The 5,476-nt window shown below is 52.3% G+C and overlaps 1 long non-coding RNA gene across 2 annotated transcripts; it reads right to left on the bottom strand.

Annotated features, from left to right (window-relative positions):
* Positions 1-555: 555 nt before the first annotated feature.
* LOC119233961 (uncharacterized) lies at positions 556-2,334 on the bottom strand. 2 transcript variants are annotated; one of them, XR_005122509.2, is made up of 4 exons: positions 2,212-2,334; positions 1,356-1,797; positions 1,112-1,251; positions 556-899 (listed from the first exon to the last, which is right to left on the bottom strand). It is a non-coding gene; the product is annotated as an uncharacterized LOC119233961 (long non-coding RNA). The 2 variants fall into 2 exon arrangements; XR_008549898.1 differs by having other exon boundaries at positions 2,219-2,334.
* Positions 2,335-5,476: the final 3,142 nt, after the last annotated feature.

Genomic DNA, 5,476 nt, shown 5'->3' with positions numbered 1-5,476 from the left:
ACTCCTCCAGCCTGACCTACGGCTGGGCTCGGAGGCCCCATCCCCGTGGCTGGCATTACAGCTGCTTCTCTGAACCCCAGAAAAGAGGGCCACCTCACGTCCCCTGAGCTCTGACATGGAGCCTTTACTGGGCTTGCTCAGAGTGGGGACATCCACCAAACTGGGTCAGGAATCTCATACAGAGTGAGCATAAAACAAATCTATTTTTAGAAGCCAAAAAGCTTGCTGCCCCACTGCTGCATCTCCATGGGGATAACCCCAATGTCCCCACTGTCTGCTGGGGCGCTTAGGGGAGAAAGCAGTGAGGAATGAATGAACTTGGACATGGGGGGACTCACACCAAGTTTTGATTTGTGCGACGTGAACCTCTCTGACCGTCGGTGAAGTTGTCACCAGGCCAGAAGCTCAGCCTCTGTCCTCCTTCACCCCGGCGGGGAAAACCCAGCCTCCCGGCCGCGGCAGACCCCATCAGGACCAAACTAGGAAGAGAAAGGGCGCGCATGCAGCTCCTGGAAACCCAGTTTCTCTGAATTCCTGCCCACACAGACCCTCCCCTGCCTCAGACCATCCCCATACAAGTCCCTGCTTCTCCCCAATTTGGGGAAAAGGCTTTGATAGGAACCCCGGTCCCCGTTCCCTGGCCCGCGGCTCTACTGCTGGAGCATTTGTTTCAAATCTCTTTCCAGGCCTGTCCACGTGCTGGATGGGTCAGCGGATTCAACGGGTCAGTAGCAAATGAACAGACATCACCCACTCTGTGCTCCCGCCTCCGGTCACTGACTCCAGGGGTCCCCGCGGGGAGGGTGCGCGGTTCACCCCAGGCGGGGCTGAGCGCACGGCCGTCCCAGGTGGTGATTCTCCCGCATGAGGCTCTGCTGCCCTTGGTCTGTCCTGGCTCTCTGCGCGGGAGAAGCAAGGCCATTTGTGGGCGACAGAGACTCCCCTCCCCTCTGCCCCTCCAGGCCTCCCCCTGAACGCCCCATCAGGGCCCCACGTGAACACAGCAGCCAGCAGCCCCTCCCCCACCGGGGCTGGAGGCCTCTTCTGGGGAACAGGCTGCCCCACCGAGCCCATGAGTGGGTGGCAGGGGGCACAGAATCTTGATTCCGACCTTTTTCTAGAAACTGGCATGGAGCAGACGCACAGCCACTAAAGGGCTTCAGGTTGCCAGGAGGACAGGCCAGCCAGAGAGGGGCGCCAGGCGTCCATTTCGTGTTGGGGTGTGGGGAGGGGCCTCTGCGGGTGGCTGGGCTAGAATCAGGGGCACTGACGTCAAGAACCAGGGCCTCAGTCTAGGGCAAGCCACCCCCTGCTGGGCACAGACTGCCCCCCTCTGCATATGGGACTGAGCTGACCTGGAACCTGGGCTGGCAGGTGGTGTGGGACAGGCAGAGCCGGGTGAACAGGCCAAGACCTGCTGCTGCCCTCGGTGGTCAGCCATGGTCTGGGTCTGTCCAGGACTTCAGGAGAGAGGGTGGTAGGACTGAAACCCAGCTAGCAGGCTCCAAGTCCAGGCCTCCCCCCACAGGTGCCGGGATCTCAAGGAAAGAGCGTTTGAACCCCGGGCCTGTGGAGGCCACTCTGGTGCCGCTGCAAACAGACTTGCCCCGCCACTTCCAGGGGCTTCTCTGCGCCTGAGAAAACTGTCCTCAGAGCAGCCCCAGAGATCCTGCAATGGAAGACCAGTCCCGCTGGGGAGGCAGCGGGGCGTCCTTGATCCCCCAAAACACTAAGTCTTCAAGGACTGCGTCTGGCGAGTCAACATTCCCCAGGTCCCAGGAGCTGGAGCAGGAAGGCCTCGGATTAAACAAACACACAGACTTAAAATAAAGAGGGAGGTGAGAGGGCTCGGTGCTTATAGTCTCTCCCAGCAAAGATAACGGGTAATTGCTTCTTTATCACTAGCCCTGGAAATTTGAAAATAAAGAAGGAGCAAGGCTTGATATCACACCTCGACTTTGCTGCCGATAGATCCTTAACTGGCACTTGTGTGTGGACCAGCTGCCCGAGAGCAGCCGCCCGCGGACCGGCCGCCTGAGGACCAGCCACCCTGGGACCAGCCGCCCCAGGACCAGCCACCCTGGGACCAGCCGCCCATCGCTGACGCTCATGAACTTCACTGGGGAAGTGGGTCTGGGGTGATGAAAGGGAGGCGCTCAGTCCTGCGCAGCAGGAGGCCTCATGCTAGATTTGTTAGCTGATTATACACACCCCCCACCTCCCACGAAGGTTCTAAATTGCCTGCTGTTCTCTAAGGGCAGCTTCTACCACAGAAGAGCAGAAGAGCAGCGTAGCCGAAGCCGGGGCAGTGAGCTGGCCCTGAGGACGGGAAGGCTGTTGTCTAACAGCCCCCAAAACCCCTGGGGCTGCCTGACTCTTGTGACACGGGGAGCATCTGTAATAGACATGGCTGTGACCTGGGGCGGGCCCCAGCAAGGCACCCCACAGGGTGTGGCACTTCCTCGGGCAAGGCAGCAGAGTAGCAGGGAGCAGAGTGCCCTTAGGGGAGACCGCAGCTCTCCCAGCTCAGATAAAGGTCCTTGGACTCCTCTCTGATTCCTCCCCAGTCCCCAAGTTCCCCCGCACCTGCACGGGAACCTGCTCTTCCTGCCTAAGAACTCTCTGGCTGCTCCAGACGGGCTCCAGGCTGGTGGAGAAACCTCTTTCCCTCTGGAGGTAACTCTCCTGGTTTCAATACACGGTGGAAAGTTTTGCAATTGGTAATAGTCACTGACTGTTGTCAGCAGCTGCACTGTGTCCCCCCAAATCCATGTTTTGAAACCTATTGTTAAGCCACCTGGTGTGTGGTTTTGAGTCTAGGAGAGAGCACTAGCATTCCTGTGTGCGAGGGGTACCCTTTCTCTTTGACCCCCCGCAGCACCCCATGTACAATTACAACATTTAACACGCAAGGAGACAGGGGCTTAGACAGTGAGGTGACCTGTCCCACATCCCACAGCCCCTGACGGACAGGGCCAGCACTCAAGTTCAAGCAGGGGTGCTGGGAAGCCCACTCTTCTCTGCCCCCACTGACTGTCCTCTCTCTGCTCGTTCTCCAGGTGGCTTCCCCTGGAGAGCTCTCCTCACGCTCCCCCACAGTGAGGGTTTCCTCCAAAAGTAACCAACAGCAAAGCTCACTGCTAACCAGGCCAGGGAGACCCGGGAGGCGAAGGCCTATGAAATATTTAACAACGGGGGCATGCCCAGTGCCAGCTGAGCGGAAGCCAGCATCAGCGCTCAGCTGACGAGGGGAGTGAGATTTCTGCTGTAGAAAGCTGAGCCTGGAGCACAATTAGCTCTGAGGTTTATTAGAGCTCCGTGTCTCCAGAGCCACCAGGAGAAAGAGCTTGGGGGGTGGCCCCCGAGGCCCCAGAGCTAGGCCAGGAGGGGTCTTTGCACGTGGGGCAGGCCACTTGGGAAGTGCTAAAGTGATCACAGGCAGGTCAGGCGAGTTTATACCACAGACAAGGTCGCTGCGTTTGAAAACTAAACACACAGCAGGATTGGGGAGGGCCCCTGGCTGCTCAGGGAGTCGAGCTCCACAGGGCAGGACAGAGGGGAGATTGCATCAAGGAAGCCACCTCCACCTATTGCATTATTCAGCCGGTGAGATCAAATAAATAAATGCATTTTGATGAACTTTCTGTTCACACAGACCTTCAGCAAAACTGCAGTAGAAGTGAATTCATTCCATAAATAGAGCGTAAATGAAATGATCAAATATTAAAATCAATTGAAAAATTTAATGAAGCAAAAGAAATAGAATGCTCACTGTGTGGATTTTATAAAGCAGGCAAAATTTCGAAGGCCGGTATACTTGGGAAAGCTTATAAATTCAATTTTTCCAGCATGTACTGATTCCACAGGACTTTTTGAAATTTCATGTAAGTGAGGAGACATCAGGTGCTGGAGGAAGTGCCAGATAACAAAGCTTTAGAAGCTGACCCGAGGAGGCGTCCTGGTGGACACGGGGGCCCTCCCCACAGAGAGATAAAGAAGGGAGGGCCCTGAAGTTGGAGCTGAAGAGAGAAAACACTGATCGGTTCCGATAACACGGCCCCTTACAGGTAAACCCAAGGGTTCAAGCCAAAAATGATGAGAGCAGCTGCGGAATTTAACTAGTCACAAGCAACCTCCCCGAATCACTAACTTTCATCAAGAGCAACAATAATCAATTAGAAACACCAGGAGAAAAAGTAGCGATGGCAAGAAAATGATAATATATCCAGAAACACCTCTAACACGAATCAGGCTGGACCTATGTCAAAAAATAAATAAAGTTATCCTAGAGGAAATCAAAGAGCTGAGTGAATGAAGAGGCATGACAGGTTCTGGATGAAAAAGTCAGGATTGTAAAGTCAGTTCTGCCCAAATTAATTTATATATTCTATGTGGAATAAAAAACCAACAATAGAGAAAATAATAACAACAACTTGACAATCTGCTTCATAACCGTGCGTGGAAGAGAGAATGCCAGAATACCCAAGACAATTTTGACAATATACATTAAGAATGGGCTTATTAATGTGTTTCTTACCAAGATTTACTCTAAAATTGTATTAATTAAAGCATTGTAGTCTTTGCAAAGGAGACCATGACTAAACCAGTGGATTAAACAAGACACCCTGCACATTCCAGAATTGGTTTTCTGAATGAGACACTATAAATCAAAGGGAACAGGAGGCCATATAAGAGTGATAATCTATTTGAGGGTAAAAGAATGGTATGGTCCATATTTAAGGCTATACACAAAGTGCAATTTCAAATGGGTGAAAAGTATGATCACAGTAAAATAAAAAAGAAATTATTGTTTATAATATTAGAAGTCTTAAGGAAGACAAATTGTTCTGTGCCATAAAAGATTAACAACCGAGGGCCTCTTTGTTATAGGGGTTAAAGTCTCAGTGCTATGAAGCCACTGAGGCCTGAGTTCGATCCCCAGCCAGGGAGCTACCCACATAATGCAGCAGACCTCTCCTGTCTCACCTGCTGCTCTCCTCAGCAGTGTATTTCAGTAGATCCACCTGTTCTCCTCCCCACTCTGTCTCTGGTGAATTCTCTTACCCTCTGCACCTTGGCCTATCCCCAGTTCCTATAGCTGAGTGAGATACACTGCCTAGGGGAGCAGCGGGGAGACAGGAGAGGTCTGCTGCGCCATGTGAGTCAGCTTCCTGGCCAGGGATCGAACTCGTGCTGCAGTGGCTGGTGATAGCTTCACAGTGCTGAGACTTAACCCCATGTGCCACCAGGGAAGCCCCAGTGCTGCTTTATTTTCTTTTAAAAAATCAAATAAAATAAAAATCAAGCAAATGATTGATTTTGGTTTTATTGAGAGCCTCATAGAAGAAACTGAAGAACCAATTGGTGTCTAATTGCCCTTGAATATCCTTTAAATCACCCATAAATGACATATATGTGACTAGTGTAAACAACTCTGTACAGCAATAAAAATGTAAAAATGTATAATTTACACAAT

Source organism: Talpa occidentalis, unplaced genomic scaffold (genome assembly GCF_014898055.3).
Source record: "Talpa occidentalis isolate TD23 unplaced genomic scaffold, MPIMG_talOcc4v2.1 talOcc4.8, whole genome shotgun sequence".
Taxonomy (NCBI): Eukaryota; Metazoa; Chordata; class Mammalia; order Eulipotyphla; family Talpidae; genus Talpa; species Talpa occidentalis.
The sequence above is the reverse complement of the archived record's forward strand: the minus strand, read 5'-3'. Positions and strand labels throughout refer to the sequence as shown.